This window comes from Cetorhinus maximus, chromosome 15 (genome assembly GCF_964194155.1).
Source record: "Cetorhinus maximus chromosome 15, sCetMax3.hap1.1, whole genome shotgun sequence".
In the NCBI taxonomy this organism is placed as follows: Eukaryota; Metazoa; Chordata; class Chondrichthyes; order Lamniformes; family Cetorhinidae; genus Cetorhinus; species Cetorhinus maximus.
Window position 1 is genome coordinate 72,670,442 of NC_135893.1, and position 20,382 is coordinate 72,690,823.

General features: G+C 42.4%; 1 protein-coding gene and 1 pseudogene across 3 annotated transcripts in view; one reads left to right on the top strand and one right to left on the bottom strand.

Moving 5' to 3' along the window:
• The window catches only part of LOC144690806 (equilibrative nucleoside transporter 4-like), a 156,209-nt gene extending 136,133 nt beyond the window's left edge, over positions 1-20,076 (bottom strand). For 2 of the 3 annotated variants that reach the window (XM_078558632.1, XM_078558633.1), the window contains exon 1: positions 19,957-20,066. The gene's annotated coding sequence lies outside the window, so the exon portion shown is untranslated. Of the gene's footprint in view, positions 1-19,956 lie in introns of all 3 variants that reach the window. The other variant, XM_078558631.1, reaches the window with a different exon arrangement.
• On the top strand, positions 24-170 carry LOC144691305 (U11 spliceosomal RNA; annotated as a pseudogene).
• Positions 20,077-20,382: the final 306 nt, after the last annotated feature.

The following is a 20,382-nucleotide window of genomic DNA, read 5'->3' on the forward strand; positions in this document are numbered from 1 at the left end:
AACTGAGATCTTAACCTGCAAAGGAGAAGGTTCATCTCACGACACAACAATTGTGTGCACTGCTGTGAATCACACCTGCACTTTATCCGTGCGGAATCGATATCAAGAGATTTCAGAAGCACAATTTTTGTTTCTTGGAGCTGCTGGTGATCATTTGCCTCTGAGCTCCGAAAAAAGAAAAAAAGTACACTGAGCAACATAATGCTAGGAGGCAGCTTCTCCTTCATTACACAGTGAGCAATTTGCAATCAGAGCCAGAGGTGGCACAGATCAGAGAGTGGGCACTAATTCACAGCGAGGCACCGAGCAGAAATTTGAGTGGACAAGTCAGTGGATATAGTTCTTCCAATAGCTGGTGAAAGAACTGCATCAACTCAGACTTGGAATAGCTCACTTGTACCCTCAATCTCTCTCTCTCTCCCCCAGTCACTTTACCCCCTCACCTTCCCCAGGACTTTCACCATCTCCCCAACGTCTTTCTAGCCTCTCATTCTCTTTCTCTGTTTCTCCTCAGTCTCTTGCTTCCTCTCCCATTCTCTCTCTCTCACTCCAGTAGTGTAATGGGTTAACAGAATAGTTATGGTAATGAGATAGTGATGTAGATCATGATGCAACAGTGACATCATCAGTCATATGCTAGAGACTGTGCAGCAGATGGAATACTCTGTGCTTATGAGAGATGTGCCTACCTGTAGCTCATCATGTATATAGTGTACATAGTGTAAATAAACCAGTTTGAGATAACTACCTGAGTCAGACCATAGTTATCTAAGATAAGGTAGGTCACACAACCAGTATACAAAACAACTCCTCCTTGCCTCAGCCTCTCTGCCACACCTAGTTATTGTTTTTATTTCAATACTTAATGTTTCCCTCTCTCATCCTCCCTCCCCCCACTCCGCCCCACCAGCTCTGCCTGCCTCTTTAATGGTTAAGGAATATCGCTTTGTATGTAAAGGGAGGGAAGTGAACCTCAAAGGGAGAACAAAACAAAAAGCTGGAAGACAACATAATTGGTTAAATATTCTTGCAATCCATTATTTGTCTGTGGGGATTTGTGGGTGGGTAGACAACAACAGTAAAAAGCAGCTTGCAAAAAGGCCCAATGCTATACAGACAGATGGGCAGAAATGGGATCTTATTCTTCCACATTTGAATGTATGTGTGCATTTACAATCTGAATTGCTTTTAGGCAAGTTCTCCACCATTGACCTTTATTTCAGTAGCTCTGAGCACTCCCCTGGCCCTAGTCAACAAAGGTACCACGTAGTACAATGCTATTGCATGCAACAACTATTTGTATTTATATAGCACCTTATTGTAAACCATCCCAAACCACTTCACAGCAGCACTATCGAGTAAAATTCAACAACAAGCCACATAGAGAGATATCAGGCAGATGACCAAATGTTTGGTTAAAGCAGATTTTACGGAACCTCTTAAAGAAGCTAGTATAGAATCAAAAAGGCTGAGAGGGGAACTTCCAAAGTTTAAAGTCTAGACAGCTGAAGGCACAGTCACCAATGGTCGGGGGGCGAAGAAAATCGGGAATGCCGGTGGGGCCAGAATTCAAGGAGTGCAGAGATCGTGGAGGGTTACAGGGGTGGAAGAGATTAGAGGGAGGGAGGGACGAGGCCACAGAGGGAACCAACCTCTGAGAATTTTAAAGGCGAGGCATTGCCAGGTGGATCCAGAAGATCTCAGATTCAGTTTGTGCTGTTGGCAGATCAGAGCTGGGCAGCAAGATGTAGCCTCAATGCCAATAGGAGAAAAACTCACTAGGTCTCACATTCCTGATTGTTAACCCAGGGCCCTGATAAATGCCCAGTTTCTAGACACCTGCTGAAAATAGGACTGGATTTGCCAAAGCTCACCGCCAAGGCCAAAGGTCGGCACCCTGCAGCTCCAGAGCCGCGTGTGGCTCATCGAGGACTCGTGCAGATCTCAACCTTGATCGATTGAACCCATTCTGATGGTAATTAAATGACTTATTTCATTTTAAGAAAAATGTTTATTAACATTGTACTTGTGAGAAAGTGTCATTCAATTAACAACTTTTTTTTGTAAAACCTTTAAAAATGTTGTCGAAATGTGTCACTGTCTTGTTTTTCACTATCAGTAGCATTTGAGTAACATTCGAGTAAGCTATTGCATTTTTGACTGGTCAGTACAAGGTACTGGACAATGGACTTTCCCCCAGCAGAAACTAGTGCCCTGGAAAGGGGAGGGAAAAGAGACAAAAACAGATAGGCCTTCTGACTCAATGTGTCATGCCTTGTAGGTTAAAGTGAGCAGTAGCAAGAACTTGCTTTTAAATACCTCACTATGCCTGTTTGACTTTGTGTTCAGAAAAATCTCTGGCCCCTATTCGTCATTGCCACACGTTTGCTTAGGGCTGACAGTTTGGATGCTTCTTTCAATCCCTTTCCTTATTTGTCAATGGCACTCATCCAGCTGGTGCACTGCAGTGGAAAATAAATAAGTTATCATTAAATATTTACTTATTCAATTTTGTTGTGTGTGTGTCCTGGTACATTCAAGTGCTTTGCTTTTCTTCGAAAATGTGATTGAGAATCAAGTAAACAGAAATATTACTAGTGTGCCATTCTACCTACAGTTTATGGTTTCTTTTATTAAAACCCTCATTCGATCAGACCCTTTTAAACAGCAAGAAAGAAATTTTGAAAGACCTGGAGTTAACACTGATTTTTCTTTCATATTTTGTGATTAAATTAAATTTAACTATCAATTTGTCCAGTAAAAGCTGGCAAGCAATGTTCATTTTGCATTGTTTGACAGCAATAGAAAGGGAATCAAATGACCATTTTTCAATCACTTCCATGCATGGGAGAAAAGGTTCTTCTCCTTCTGTAGGTATAAGTTGGACACACTCAATATATCCATGTACTCATGAATGTGACAGCACTTAAGCATCGGATAATATCATTTTGACAGGACTTTCTTAAAGGGATATTCTACAATGTTAAAAATAACTTGTCTGGATGTCAGAAAAAGTTAGAAAAACCCACAAATTTGACAGCATTGGTTATGACCACAGGGCCTCCAGATCCTTATGTGGCCCTCTGGGCGGATCCCAATTTGGAAACAAATGTACTGTGAATTCAGGAGGTTCCACACTGAGAAGACAAGTTCCCCAACAAATTTCAATAAGTGAATAAGCATAATCTGAGGGCCAAATTGGCCATTTATATGCATCATAGGGGTGGATTCATCCAGAGATACACAACCTACCAAAATAAGGGCAGCAACATCAGGAACAATTATGGGTTTTGGAGCAGAAGGGGACCTAACCCACAACAAGAAATTGGGAGGAAGGGGGAGACATGACCCTTTTTCCAGTGGTTGCACAGATGCAGTGATCAGAATTAGTGCGATATCACTACTCTTATAACACAGCTTTGGGATCTGGAAAGCCAGTTCCAAACTGATGTAGCTCTCCTTTCATCACAGCCCACAAAATGTCTGAGCACACCACCACAGTTACATCATTGGGCTGTGCTGAGTGAAACTCAGCCTCTGCGGAACCACCCACACAAACCCTTAAGCACTAATCTACAGGAAGAGTGAAAAACACGTTTTAACTGAAACCCTGATATATTTCAGAGGACTATCAGCCTGACACTTCTCAACTAAATCAGGAGGTAACGAGACAAAGAGGAGGATTTTAACTCACTCCACCTCACAAGAGTGGGGCAGGCACACATCTAATAACGGTGCAAAGACTTACTGCCCTGCTCAATTTCAGCATCCCATAACCTTGGGTGGCCAAGAGAACAGGCTGGTGGAATGTTAATGAGGTCAGCCCAGGCTTCCAGCCTAAGAACTAATACCCACCCAAAAGAGTTGCACAGTTCCCAGGCCACTAACATCCAAATTAAACCCCAAGGTGGGAGAAGGTCAATTCTTCACCAAAGATGAAGAGAAAGTACATTAAATAGGCAGTCTTACACTTAAAGAATTAAAGATAAAAGGATAGAAAAAATATATTAATACAATATTGAAAATAGCTACAAGGGAACCATCAATGCCTTGGTCACTACAGTTGATGACTGCGTTATATTGCTATCGCAAAGTTTCCATTTTATGTCATTAGGTATCGGAGGGAAACAATTGAATGTGGTTTTCACAAAATTATTCCATGACAGGTCAGGCCCTGCCTGCTGTTCCAGGATCACTCAATCATCCACACTAAAGACGTTGCAACAGCTAACTGGCTCTAACCACCTTAGTAATCTATGGTTCTGAGGTTCATGTTTTCAAAAGCCCTAAGTTTAGAGAGCCTCAAACTAACTTCCACTCAATACAAGACCTGTGAGCAGCTCAGAGAAGGTTTAGTATACCTGGTATGGGAGGACTGTCTTATGAGAAAAGGTTGAACAGGCTAGGCTTGTATCAGCTGGAGTTTAGAAGAGCAAGAGGTGACTTGATTGAAACATATAAGATACTGAGGGCCCTTGACAGGGTGGATAAGGAGAGGATGTTTCCTCTTGTGGGAGAATCTAGCACTAAGGGTCACTGTTTAAAAATAAGGGGTCGCTCATTTAAGACAGAGATGAGGAAAAAAAAATTCTCTCAAAGGGCCAAAACTCTTTGGAACTCTCTCTCTTCCTCAAAAAGTAGTGGAAGAGGAGACTTTGAATATTTTTAAGGCAGGGCTAGATGGATTCTTGATAAGCAAGGTTATCAGGGGTAAGTGGGACTGTGGAGTTGAGGTTACAATCAGATCAGCCATGATCATAATGAATGGCAGAGCAGGCTTGAAGGGCCAAGTGGCCTATTCCTGCTCCTAATTTGTATCTTACTATGTTCGTATGTAAAATGCAGAACTAAATGTGATCAGTCTGTCAGTTTAGTTAGGGAATGCATAGGCGGCATTGATCAGTGCAACATCCGATTTGAGAACATGTGGTGCAAAGTAGGAGAACCTCCAATATCCCTGTCACCTGTCACCATTGTGCACATAAACAAGCTGAGGCATTTGTGTCTAAAATTTAGCACGGTCCTGATCTCTGGTGCAATACACAAGGCATTAAATAAATTGCTTTACTTATATAAAAAAATATCAGCTTAAATGTATTCAATTATCGAAAGATTCCTCAGCTTTCCTCTGACTGATGTTATTGAATTAAATGGATAGATCTTTGCAAACAAAAACATCTTGTGGGATTTGTTCAAATATCTGTTTGAATGGCAGCCTTTTTTTCCCAATTTATTTGGATCTGTTTGGTCTCTCTTTTTGAAGGTATTTATCAAGCTGCGCTGTTCAAACCAGGGAGTGTGTTTGAAGCTTTCTGAGAAAGATTATCACCCCAGGTAACTTTCGTCTGTGGTGACAAAAAATACAAGCGACCATGACATAAGAATATTACTTGCATCATAATTTAGCATTTCACTTGCAAACTATTATTTTCTGCTTACGCAGGGACATAGTTAAGTGTCATGTAGGTTTTAGGGATATCATTTATTGACACAAAATGGCTAATATATTTCTGACACTAGAAGAAATAACATCATTAACATTATACAAGTTAGTCAAGGGATAATGAGGGAATTACTGAAGAAAAGCAGCTGAAGGCTCTTTGGAACCAAGGAGTGTTTCTTTGTAAACCATAGATTAGAAAAGTTCCAGCTGCAATTGTTAGGCTCCCGCCAAAACTCCTCAGAAAAAACAAAGGAGTCAGCTGCGTAGATGGATCTCGACCAGGTACAAGTGAGAGTACACTGGTTTACGTGTACACTAGAGATCAGCCTCGAGGGACACCTAAAATTCCATCCAGTGAACTGACCTGATGTAAGGACTGTGGATATGCAGGACTTGCATGATAGATGTATCAATACAGTCTAAGGCAGAAGTTGTATTTCTTTAAAAAGTCTTAAAGTTGCTGCGACAAGACTCTTGGACCTATTAATTCATTAGATTAGAAGGCTGGCTAAAATCTGTTGTGGGCAGATGCATCTCCAGCAGGTAAGTTAGTGGAGAGGAGGTCAAGCATCTTTTTCCCTCATGTTGGTTCTCTCACCACCTGCCACAGGCTCAGTCTGGTAGCTATTCCGCTCGTGACTTGGCCAGCTCAGTCATAGTGATTCCACCAAACCACTCTTGGTAATAGATATTGTAGGGATTGGTAGCACAGTTAAATTACAAATAAACCAGCAGCTTGGACTAATGATCCAGAAACATGACTCAAATCCTAGTATGACATCTGGGAAATTTAAATTCAGTTTAAATAAATCTGGAATAATAAAAGCTATTATCAGTAACGTCAGGCATAAAACTACCACATTGTGTTGAAATCACATGTGGTTCCTTAGGGAAGAAAATTTCCCTCCTTACCCAGTCTGGCCCATATGCGACTTCAGGTCCACAACAATGAGGTTGCCTCTGAATTGGCCTAGCGAGCCACTCAGTTAAGGGCATTTAGCGATGGGAAACAAGTGTTGGTTTTGTCAGATGCCCAAATCCCATGAATTCTGGTCAGAGTATGTTCTGTGTCCTCAGTGCTCCCTCCACTGGGTTTTGAGAGAGATAGATGTTTCCAGTATGAACTGTGAGGGAGGAGAGAATGTTTATGTGAATTCCCCAAACCTGAGCTAATCCAAAACTTTGCTGCCCTTATCCTAACTTGCACCAAGTTCCCTTCACCTATTGCCCCTTGCTCTATGACCTACAGTGGCTCCTAGACCAGCAACACAATTTTAAAAGTTTAATCGTGGAGTTCAAATTGCTCCATGGCCTCACCCCTCCCTATCACTGTAACCTCCTCCTCGCCCTATAATCCTCCATGAATTCTGCACTCATCCAATTCTGACCTCTTGTCCATCCCTGATTTTCATCAGTCCAACATTAGCAGCTGTGCCTTCAGCTACCTGAGCCCGAAGCTCTGGAATTCCCTCTCTAAACCCCTTCACCGTTTTACCTCCCTTTTTCCATTGAAGATGTTCCTTAAAACTGCCTCTTTCATCCAGTTTCTAATCACTTATCACAGGATCTCCATGTGACTCAATGTCAACTTTTCTTCTGGTGACACTCCTGCGAAGCACCTTGGAATGCATTACTGCATTAAAGGGGCTATATAAAGACAAGTTGTTGGGGTGGGGTAGGAGGTGGGGAAAAGGAAATTAGCTGGGTTTGGGAGAAAGATATTGGTTGTGTGTATTACAGGGATGGCAGCATTACGGTAGTATGAACTGTGGTGGGGGGGGAGAGCTCAGAAAGGAAAGCACCAGCCTAATCTGAAAGTGCCAGTTTTAATGGTGGTGGGTGTGAAAGCTGACGCCAGCTTTGGAAAAGGGAAAACTGTCAGCTCAGACTGATGGTGGGGTCAAGGAGAGTGTACACCTGAACTGAGAGAAAGGGGGCAGAAGGCCAGGCTGAATTGAAGGGGAGTGCCAGCATGCGTTGTGTTTTTATAATGATATAAAAGACACCAATCACTGATAAGGGATTGGGTAAACACACTATGGTTCACTTATTAAGACTACCACATGAGAACAGGCATACAAAGATATAAAGCTTGAAGACACATCAGAGCTGCAGAGCGGTGAGGGTGCACTCAGTTGAAAAGTAAAAAGTGAAACGAAAACTGGATTGCATGACACAGGCCCTTTCTAGTGATGTCATGCTGCAATGCCTTAAAGGGATATCACAACATCATTGAACTGGGCGGATTGGAGGGGAAAAGGGCATAACATGTCTGTAGAGGATTAGGGTTAGAGTTAGAGGGTTTAATGAGGGGAGTGACTGTGGGGGAACTATATGATCTGCTTTGACTGTTAAAAGCCCAAGTGCCAATTATTCTATGTTTCTGTAGGTGAAAAATCTTTCCATTATTAACCATAAAAGTACACAAAATGAACCAGAATCCATCACTTTAAATGTAAAAATAAAATCATTATTTTCCAGGTAAACATGCCCACAGTGCCTCTTCTAAATGCTCCACCAGCTGATGGGAGGGGGAGGGGAAACAACATTTTCAAGTAATGTATACAATGTTAAACGTGTTTCCTAGAACTCTGACTGGGATGATTTTGTGGAAAATACATTAAGGTTTGAATCACCTATTACCTAATTTAAAAATAGAAACATTTTTGCTCCCAGTAATTATCAGCTGCAGCTAGAATAAAGAAGAATGATTTTCAAATGACAAATAGACAGTCACTCCCAATAAAACTAAACAAATGTTGTTTTTGGATTTAAAGAGATTGCAAAACTCATGTTTAATATAGACTTCAAAATATTGGAAAATGCATCAAATAAAGTATTAAGAATCAAAATATTCTGCCTGAGGGTTCATACTCCATGACCCTGCCACTTGCATCCCTCTTCAGGCTTCAGAGTGCTCAGTGTTTTTACAAAAAAGTGACGAGTACATTTACAGCTTAAGCTACAAGGCTGTGTCCCACTGCACTTTCAGTACAATTAATTGATTTCACATGGCATTTGTGGGGCTATTTTTCAGTTCACTGATGTTTGTGGAAGGGAAAATGCTGCAAAAGCATTTTGAAGCTACAAGTCAACTGGTGGTAGTTTTCTAGGTTAACGTATATGCCTGATACATAGTTCTGGGTACAGCCCATAGGTTAGTTAACGTTATCACAGTGTGTGCCCTGCAATTTGGATATTTCTGACAGTCTACACCCGGGGACAAACTGTCGCAGTAGAGTCACCTGTCTTCCCTGAACTGGGTTAATATTTTTGCATCATCCCAAGTTAAAGGCAGAACACCTATCCAGTTATCCTATTTTCCCACACATGGTGTCATCTGCAAATTTAGACACTCCATTCTTAATACTCTCAATAAAAACATTTAAAAATAGTTGATAGCATGGACTCTGGAACTAATCTTTAAGGTGGTTCTTAATATAGTTGTACATTAGAATTGATACCATAATCAATGGCTTTTGTTTCCGGTTATTGAATAATTTATTGTCCAATTTACCCAAGAGATTTCACTTTGAACAGAAGTCTTGATAAAATATGATCTGAAAATCAAGTTTGTATACTTCCCACACTATTGAATGTCATTATATTTTTTACATCCTTCAGAAATTCCAATAAATCTGTCAGTCTTACGTGTCATTTTGTATTGTTAGTGCCCTGTGGGATCCGGATTGGGACCACCAATCTCAGCTAACTAAAGACTATTAGCATTCATCAGAGAATGGAAGCCCACTAATGGCTCATTCATCTGCCCTACAAAAGTTAAAGAGATGGGCTATGTATTTTAAAAATAACCCTACTAGTAGCTACAGGGCAGGTCAATTTGTTTACATAATTTGGAGTGCAGTTGCAAAAGAAAGACTTGTACTTTTAGAAGTGCCTTAACTCATTGCTTTAAAGCATCCCCACATGCTTCATCTACAATGAGTTATTTTTTTGGAATGCGGTGATTCTTATCCTGTCCCAATCCCAGAAGATCCCAGATCTTGCACAGCAAGATCTCACAAATAGCAATCAGGTGGATGGCCACTTGATCTGTTTTGGTGATGTTTGCTAAGGGAAGTATGTTGGCCAAGGTACTGGGAAAGCTTCCTACCTTTGTTTGAATGGTATAACGGGATCTTCAATGTTCACCTAGACAACTGGAATTTGATGCTTTATCCAGAGGACTAAACCTCTCATACCACAGTTCTCCCTCACTAATGCACTGGAGTGATTCTCCATTTTTGGTGTTTCATCACTCTTCAAAAATTCTAGATTTTCTTTTGCTTCCATATAACAGACTGCTCTTGCACATTGACCCGAGCTCCTTCGATGTCAAAGACTGTTTCCATTAGCCCACTTATTTAGGTAAATTTATAATTTAGTTCAGGGATAAAGAAGTTTAGTTCAGCTTCTAACTTTACCATATGTTTTCAAGTGATCCTCTTTTACTTTGGGTAGCAACAGGATAACACATCCTTTCACTACAAGGTCGGCTTTAGTAGTTGACTAAACCAATTTGACACATCCATTCATAAATGGTGGTGGATTAAATAGTTAACAAGAGAGAGTGTCTCCATGAACATCCCCAACCTCATTGAAAGGGCAGCCTAGCACCTCAGTGCAAAAGGCAAGGTTGAAGCTTTTGCAACCATATTCAGCCAGAAGTGCTGAATGGATGATCCTCCTCCTGAAGACCACACCATCACAGAAGCCACTCTTCAGCCAATTCATTTCACTCCACGTGATATCAAGAAACAACTAAATGCAGCGGATACAGCAAAGACTGTGGACCCTGACAACATCCAGGTATACTGTTGAAGACTTGTGCTCCAGATCTAGCTGTTCATCTAGCCAGGCTGTTCCAGCACAGCTACATTACGGCCATCTAACCGACAAAGTAGTAAATTACTGTGTACAAAATGCAGGACAAATCCAATTCAGCCAAATAGTCCACTCTCAATCGTCAGCAAGATGATGGCGACAGTACTATCAAGCAGCACTTACCAATACCCTGCTTACTGCTCAATTTGGGTTCTGCCAGGAGCACTGAGCTCCAAATCTCATTGCATCCTTTGTCCAAACATGGACAAAAAGGACAGAGTCACAGGAGTGAGGCGAGAATGGACCACCCTTGAGATAATTTTTTTCTTAATTAATTTACGGGATGTGGGCATCGCTGGCTAGGCCAGCATTTATTGTCCATCCCCAATTGCCCTTGAGATGGCGCTGGTGAGCTGCCTTCTTGAACCGCTGCTGTCCGTGTGGTGTAGGTACATCCACAGTGCTGCTAGGGAGGGAGATCCAGGATTTTGACCCAGCGACATTGAAGGAACAGCGATATATTTCCAAGTCAGGATAGTGAGTGGCTTGGAGGGGAATTTCCAGGTGGTGGTGTTCCCATGTATCTGCTGCCTTTGTCCTTCTAGATGGTAGTGGTCATGGGTTTGGAAGGTGCTGCCTAAGAAGCCTTGGTGAATTTGGAGGAAGAGTGCAAAGTAGAGAGGCAGAGAGGTTTTAGGGAGGGGATTCCATAGCTTAGGGCCTAGGCAGCTGAAAGCATGGCTACCAAAGGTGGAATAATTTAACCACAGCAACTTGCATTTATATAGCACCTTTAACGTAATAAAATGTCCCAAGGTACTTCACAGAAGTGTTATAAACAAAATATGACACCGAGTTACATAAGGTGATATTGCATTAGGTTTTACTGGTAACCAGGTGGCAGGCTAAGAGACCAGTAAAATGCCAGGAAGCCACTCTGGGACTTATGAGAAAACCCTGCCCACTGGGTCAGATGACCAAAAGCTTCAGAGAAGTAAGTTGTAAGCAGCGGCCTGAAACTTTGCTCCCAGGTCGGGAGCACAGAGTCGTGACATTTCCCAGCTCCACAAACCCAACTGGGGAGAAAGTGCCCCAGAAGTTGGGATTTTCGTTATGGGTTGGCGGGGTTCTCTGGGAGTCGGGCTGGGCAGCCCCAGAACTAGTGTGAGGCTGCCAGGTGTGGAGGTGGGCTGGCAGAAGCCGTCTCTGTGCTCCGGCACTGTGTCCAAGATTTTTGAAAAGCAATAAAGCAAAACACAGCCCCTCATCCCCCCATATATTTGCCATGCGCCATCCATGTCACCTCATGTCTTCCACATCCCCCATGGCCCCTCATGCCCTCCAAATCAAACTATGCCCTCCACCTACACCCCCATGGCCCTTTACAGCCCCTATGCCAACTTAGTGCCAACTCATGCCCCCCCACTCACCACTCTTTGACCTTATATCTACCATGCTAACTTGCCCAGTATCCACCGTGGGCAGACATCAGGAGTGATGTTGAGATTATTTTATTTCATCTATTTTATTATATCTATTGCAGACTTTACTTTTTTTTTAAAAATCTCATTCATAAAAACCTATTCACTACATCTACATTCCTTCAACTACATAATCCCTTCTAAACAAACATTTCATTCAAGTGCTTAATCCCATATAAAAACAAGCATTGGAATTCATAGTCCCACTTCAAAGAGTAACCACTTGCAGCTATCAATCAAACAGTGAAATGGATGGCACCCTACTGTGATAATGAAAGATTGTGAAATCAGTCATGCAGCACAAATCCAGTAATGATAGCCTTCAGGCTTATGCTTACTATTTCACTCTGTCTGTTGACAATGTTTTTTAAAAAACTTCAGTTTTTTCAAAGAGCTGAAGTTGTAAATGCCTTGACAGCTTGACAATTGCTTTTGACATTTTTGACAGTTCCTTTTAACAGGTCTCTTGACAGTTCCAATGAGTTTATGCACTTTGTTTGCACATTCATGCCCACTTTTAACAAACCCAAAGGGCACCTGACCTCCCCCAAAAGATGTTCTGGGACCTGTCCAAAAGGGTACGGCGTCTCTCCAAAGGGCTCCACAAAGTTTAGACCCTCTTACCAGGTCTAATCTGTGCACTGTTTCCCACTCCTGGCTAACGAAAATCATACGTGATTAGAGGCAGCTGCTGTTTTATATGGGCAGCTGGTTCCACAAAATGCACATGCGCAAAGCCTGACCCAGCCCCATCCCTACCCCCCGTGAAAATGGTAGATGCCATGTTCAGGGGCGGGATTTCCGGATTTCAGCTTCCTCCGCCATTTCCACAACAGAGAGGCTCTCCATTCATCCTTATGAAAATCCAGACGAGCATCTTAAATCAGGGATATGCAAGAGTCCAGAATTAGAGAACTGCAGATATCTCAGGAGTGATAGAAGAGATTTCAGAGACATGGGAGATTTGAGCACAAGGATGAAGATTTTTGAAATCGAAGGGTTGCCAGATCATCTTTGGATTAACAATGTCAGTTCTAAAATTTCAAGACTAGCGAAATAATAAAAAGCTAATCAACTGGAATTTTGCAGGGGATCCACTGACAGATGATTGGTGGAAACCTACCTCTCATGGAGAAACAGTGTAAACATTAAATAACAGCCATTGACTCCATTGATGTGAGGGTTCTCTCACTGTTTGCTGCGTACTTCTTCTTGCCACTGGCATCGATTGGGAAAAGCTAAGGATACACAGGAGACCTCCTGCACTGTAATAATTTCCCATCACACAATACCTGTGCCTTTATATAAAACAATATGTTTAACGTGCATTTGCCACCTATCACATCTCTGTCACACTCAACTTTGTGTCACATTTCATAAAAAGAACAAAAAAGAACTCTCTCTCATAGCCTATGATATTCCTGATGGTGAGCCACAAGGCATGATAGAGTGCGAGATTTGAAGCTTGATAGGAAGTAAATTCCTTGAAACCCAGTGTGTTACATAAGAACTTAAAGGACAATTAAAGCTCTAGAACAAAATGATGGAAGACAGGAACAAACATTTTGGCTGAAGTTTTTTCAACACAAATTAACATGACTAATATCTGGGAACAAAAGATTAAACCAACAATATAATGCAAGACATTTTAATGTATTACAGATGTATGTTTTTGTAAAGAAAGGGTTAACAGACTGGCTATTAAGTCAGAGCAGTGTTTATTATGTGGAAACCGAATGGGTGCAATACCTGCTAATTACATCAATACTCGTTAACTGCACTGATACTGCTGAACTGAATAGGCCAATTTACATTGAAATAGAATAGTTCATTACAGCAAACTGATCAAAGCCGGACAGGTAATCACAGCAGGAAAGGAAAAAGTCCTATGGAAGACAATTTGGGAATACATTAATCAAACAGTCAATCATGCACTAAACTAACCAATCTGCACCCAGAAGAGGATTGTGTACGAACTCTTTCAAAAACGGTATTCTGTATGTAAACTCCTGAAAAAAACCCACACAGAAGCACCCTGAGAAGGAAGACAGAAGATATGTGTCAACAGGCAGCGCTGCAGAAAGATGTGGCAAAGGGAAGAGTCCTGGTAAACCAAGCAGGAAGATCTCGGTCAACGATCATTCCTAAGCCACCTATAGTCATGTCATATTGACCACCTGCGGGTAACCATATGGTTTAATTGAAACTCTTTTGTTTAAAATTCTCAATAAAGTTGTTGGATTTTGTGCAAGATTGTGTCAATGGTAATTTCCTGTCTCCGAATTTATGGAAGAGGTAAAATTACCTACTTTATAGTAAAGAAATACTAGCTGAAAAATCAAGCTGGAGGCTGCAAAAAGATCAAGTATTTGTACAGAGCTGCTGAGGTATTCGAAAAGGAAGAAAATGCAAATGAGCTCAAAATGGAAACAAGAAGTAACGGCTAGGATTGGATGCAGTGAATGATGAAGAACAACAAACTAAACATTGAGAAGCAGGATATGGAAACTTGGCATCAGTTGCACTGAAGTGAAGTGGCCGGATGCCCAGGTACTTCCGCTCCCTCCGACTTGTGCTGTACAGGCAATTCATGTGTGGACGGCGCAGTGTTTACAAATGACAACACCATTTTGCACAGCAGCACTGTTAGTTAAAGTTATTCTGTAGTTCCCTGACTCTGGATTTACTATGTCATTTCTGAGTTATCACTCCAGTCGTGGTGAAGATACATCAGATCCTTCCCTTTTGTCAAGTTCATGAGCCACCACTATCCTGGTGCTGCTGCAGCTCAGATCACAGGTGACCAGTGTCCTTGAGTTGGTTCCCCGAGCTTTCACTGCTAAATCCAGCCCCCTTTATTCCAGTAGCTGGATCAAGCAAAAGTGAATTGATTTGGTTACTGGGCTATGGCAGCCAAGTTTAGTTGTGAAAGTTGGGAGCTGGCTCACAGTCAGACTCATGCAGTCCAAGCCAATATCGCACTGGTACAACACTGGTTATGGATGACAGCTGTGGCTTGGAGTGAATACTTTCTTTCCATTATCTCCTTAACCACTTAACTCTGAGCAAGTTTTTCACGATTGACATCAACAAGGCTTTAGAAGTGAAAAGCTGCAATTTCTCTCACTTCTGTTACTTCTTTTGGAACAGATAGTGGATAGTCATCCATACAGCAGCACAAAATAAAAGAGGAAGGGACATCCACCAATGTTGAAGTTGTGTACATGCATATCTAGCTCTTCACTAAAGTTAGCAAGCAGAGGAAAACAAGGCCTCAGGTTGCTCAGTAAACATACCAGCCTTAATATCAACTGGAAGACCCCCTGACCTTGTCCTCAGCCATTTACAAACTTCCCCTTGCCCTTCCTTTCTCATCTTCCATCTTACTTGTTGGCCAGATCAACTCTGCCTCCTGTAATATGATCCAATCACCAATCCCATTTTCTTTTCCCTTCCCCTCTCTACATTCCAGAGCAGCCCTTCCCCCAGTGATATCCATCTCAGAGACATTCTTCTGCCAACCTGACTTCTGGCTGCCCTTCCTCGTGCATCTTTCTGTGCAACAGAAGAAACACCAATTTGTTCACCTCTTGCCACACTCTAACCTTGGGTCCTGAGCACTCCATCTGACACAGTAACTTGCATGTACTGTCATAAATCCAGCCTAGTATAGCTGGTGCAGCGTCCTTCACATTGATGAGACAGAGCATAGACTGGGTGACCTCACTGACTGACATTTTATCACAACTTCAACTCTCCTCTCTTCCATTATAGCCTCTCCATTGGTCCAACAAAGCTCACTCAAACTTCAGAAGTGGCATGAGATCTTTCTCCTAACTGCTCTGCTGCCTTCAAATCTGAACAGCAACTTTAGCAACCAACCTTAGATTTTCTCTCACCTACCTGCCAATTCACACTACCACCTGCACCACCCCCCTTCCCCCAACCCCCCCACCCCATCCTGGAGGTTACTTGTGCTGTGCTGATCCTATAACTTCTCACTGCCTTACTTTGTTCAATTTACTTTCAAAAACATTAGATAACATCACAAAGGTGATCCTTTTTAAGCCAAGCAGCTGTTTAAGCAAAAACAGAATTACCTGGAAAAACTCAGCAGGTCTGGCAGCATCGGCGGAGAAGAAAAGAGTTGACGTTTCGAGTCCTCATGACCCTAAGCCTCTGTCTTTTTATAAGACCTGTTTGTTGGCCAATAACTCCTCCTGTGTCAGGATGAACGCTGTCTTTGACTGCTCAGTCCAGCCATTCCCCTCCAGCCGTATAAAGCAGTAACTATCTGCCCACTCTGATGAAGAGGCTCCAGCCAATACATTAATCCATCTTTCCCCTTTACTGGTGTCAATGAACCTGTTTCGTGTCTCCAGCATTTGCTGGTTTTATTGCTGATTTGGAACAGTTCATTTTGGTCCTGTATTTACTGAGCTGCTGTACGATTAACTTGTTTAATTTCCCCTTCCTGGAGCTTCTCTGAACTCATTGCATTTATTGGGCAGTAGTACAGTTACACTAATCATTTTCTGCCTCCCCACAGCTCCAGAAGAATATAAAGGCTAACAGATTTCCTTTTCTCTGGTTGGTCAGTGGCTGCCTGACACACACGGTGAACCTTCCTCAGCATCTTTCTGCCCAAGTCAATCTGATCTTTCCCTAATAGGAGTCTCCATTTTCCCTCTGTAGGGCACTGTTTTTCAAACTGGATCCCTGGATAGCAATGTTAATGCCCCTTGTCAGATTTCTTTATTGTTCTCTGTTTGTTGACCAACAGGTTGTCTCTGACTCTGGCAGCTAATTAAAAACGTTTTATGCAACAACAGCACCATTTTCCATTGGGGACCTCACACATACTCTCAAAAGTTAGGAAAGTGGTCCCTGTTAATGTCGATACGAACGCGAGCCCCCATAAGAAAAAAGGTTTGAAAGTCACTACTGTGAAGACATACTCCACTTACCTAAACAGACATAACATAGGCTTGGATAAAAGAAAAACGCTGCAGACGCTGGAAATGTGAAACAGAAACAAAAGATGCTGGAAAAACTCAGCAGGTCTGGCAGCGCCTATGGAGAGAGAGAGAAACAGAGTTAACATCGAGTCCAATATGAGTTCATACCAAGCTCTGAAAAAGTCACGTTGGACTCGAAATATCAACTCTGTTTCGCTCTTTACTGGTGCTGCCAGAGCTGCCGGGCCCCTCCGGCACCTTCTGTTTTTAAGTCAACCATGATGTCACCTTGGAACTAACTTTATCCCAAAGAACCCATCTTAGCTCACTTCTAAGCAGAGTAATCACTGAAGAAAGAATGTGCATTTATACAATGTCTTTCATGACCGCAGGAAGTCCCAAAACATTTTACAGCAAATGAAGTACTTTTGAAGTGTAGCCACTGTTGTAATATAAACAACATCCAATTTTCACACTGCAAGCTCCCACAAACAGCAAAGTGATAATGACCGGATAATCTGTTTTAGTTATTCTTCTGCCCACGCAGAAGATGCAACACCTGCCCCTTCACTTCCTCTCTCCTCACCGTCCAAGGGCCCAAACACTCCTTTCAAGTGAAGCAGCATTTCACTTGCATTTCCCCTAACTTAGTCTACTGCATTCGTTGCTCCCAATGCGGTCTCCTCTACATTGGAGAGACCAAACGCAAACTGGGCGACCGTTTTGCGGAACACCTGCGGTCTGTCCGCAAGAAAGACCCAAACCTCCCTGTCGCTTGCCATTTTAACACTCCACCCTGTTCTCTTGCCAACATGTCTGTCCTTGGCTTGCTGCATTGTTCCAGTGAAGCCCAATGCAAACTGGAGGAACAGCACCTCATCTTCCGACTAGGCACTTTACAGCCCTCTGGGCTGAATATTGAATTCAACAACTTTAGATCTTAAACTCCCCCTCCCCCCATCCCCACCCGTTTCTTTTCCCCCCCCACCCGCTTTTTTTTCAATAATTTATATAGATTCTTCTTTCCCCACCTATTTCCATTATTTTTAAATCTAAAACTAAAACCTTTAGTCTTTCCACCCCACCCCCACTAGAGCTGTACTTTGAATATCCTGTTTTCCATTCTTAATTAGCACTTTTCTCAGACAAAGACCACCACCTTCAACACCTCTTTGACCCTTTTGTCTGTGACATCTTTTGATTATCTGCTCACACCACACCCTCAATGTGTCTCTTCCCCTCCCCCCACCCACCTTAAACCAATTTATATTTCTCCCTTGTTGAAACTATGCTGCAGTTCTGCCGAAGGGCCATGAAGGCTCGAAACGTTAACTGATTTCTTCTCCGCCGATGCTGCCAGACTTGCTGAGTTTTTCCAGGTAATTCTGTTTTTGTTCTGTTTTAGTTATGTTGGTCGAAGGATAAATATTGGCCAGGAATAGTAAAACAGATATGCAGTGATATAATTTAAACATACTCAACAGGTCTGGAAATGTCCACAAAGACAGAGATTAAAAGTGACAATGTGAAAAACACAAGGCTTTCTAAATCAAACGTGTTGGAAGCCCCTACACTGTACTCTGACTATCCTTGATAATGTCGACAATTTTGAGTGGCCTCGATTTTCCTAACTGCCCCAAGAAGCTGATCCATAGAGTCTCTCCCGTAAACAATATGACATTCGCCGCTTGCCTCATCTCAAGCTTCATTTGTAAAACCTGAGCCTCACTCCCTTTAATAGAATATTTTAGTACCAATTTAAAAGAGAAATATAGCGAGGCTTCAACATTTCTTGCCATGATTATTCCAAGTGGCTAGAGGGCGTCTTTGCCATTATATATTTTGTTAGCTGTTACTGTGGCTTTTGAAAAAAAAGGTTTACAGTATTTGCAAGCACCGCGCTACCTCTCTGCAGTTATTTCAGCCTGGAAGCTGTCAGCTGGAGACAAAACTCACAGCTCCAGAAATACAAACATTGTACTCTTTCTGTTGTTGCTGCTGGAACTTCGCTAATGTTTGCTGCCAGGTCCATTCGAACCAGGGTTTACCCGAATCACATTTCCTAGTCTTCCTCTTAAACTTCTCACCGCCAATGTTCCAGCTGGACTGGACTGGGATGGGAATGGGGATGGGGATGGGACGGAGCCTGAACACATTCTCAATGAAGAGGTTCAGGGAGAAACTGCAGTGAACAAACAGGCAAGAACGGGATGGGGGTCAAGGGAAGAGGGAGAGGAAGAGGGAGGTGGAGTTATGACCACCTCCCATTATTCTTTACAAAACGCCTGCCCTCAGGAAATAAAAACGAATTTACGACATCCCATCCCCACTGACATCGACCACAAAAGCTGGTTCCTTCTGTTCTTAAACTGTACCTTGAAACTCATTCAGTGAACCTTTCCATATGCGTGTTTTCTCAATCTTCTCGCATTGCATTTAACTTTATCTGCACCATTATAACTCTGAAGGGATCACTGGTCTCTTCACTGCGTGGGAAGGGAGGAAGGGAATGGAAAAGTTGCTGTTTTGAACCCCTTGCCCATCTAAGAGCAGCCGATAAAAGCGACAGAGGCTGATCCCAGAGACAGACAGCAGGTGTCACTGTTACATGGTCTTTGGGGCCCCTTCTACGTAACTAACATCCCCAAAAGAATAGTAAAATCAGAAAATGAATCAAACATATAAAGGTTTAACTTCTATTATTTGCAGAAAAAATAATTCCACCCATCTCTGTTTTATATTCAGAGGTATGTTCAAAATAAATGTTTGATTTATGGGAAAGATACGTTCCAAATTGTTGGAAAGTGTATTTCCCTTAGCACATCGCCAACCTGCCCATAACTCAATGCAATTGCTATTAAAATGTTCTACACTGAGTTTTTTTTTCTCTTACAAAATACTTATTCCGCGATAATATTTATTATAAATCAGAGGATGCCGAGGTTTGGGGAGTGCAAAGTGCAACAAACAAATGAATATGAAACACTTCATTAAATCCGATGTGGTGATTGATACATCCATTGCAAGGTGGTGTCCAGGGCAGTTTGTTAAATGTTGCCACCGAAATACAAAAAGAAATGCTGGAAACAAAATGTCAGCGTCTCAAAATGTCAGTGTGCTTGCCTCCTTGTTTGCCCATTCCTACTCTGCTTGATGTATCGTTTAAGATGTTGCATTTGCCTGATATTGCACTCCCCTCTGTTTAATCGGTCGCCCGCTCGGGACAGCTCACCCCCCAATAAAACCTTACCTTCTATCTCGGTTCATCCATCTGCCCTCTCCGCCTGTCCCGTGTGAATGTGTCTCTCTGTAGCTTTCTTTACCTAGTCAGCCGACCTAATATAACAACAGGTTGCTCACCTCACTCTGCAGCACTGATACAGTAACAAAAAGGGAGGGGGGGGGGGGGGAGACCCTTCTTTCAGCTTCCACCTTTTTTGTTTGTGTTTTGCCCTCCCTCGCAAAGCAAGGCGCTCACTCTCATTGTTGCCTCATTCCCAGGCAGGCTGCCGCCTTCCAGCTTCTCCTGTCATAGCCTCCAGAATGGGATCTGGACACGGATGAAGACAGTCTCTCCCACCGCGAGCTATTCCGCTCACAAAAACCCCCCTCCTTCCCAATAAAGCAGGGATCATGTGTGCCAGCAGGTGACTGTAAGCAACAAAAAAAAAATGTG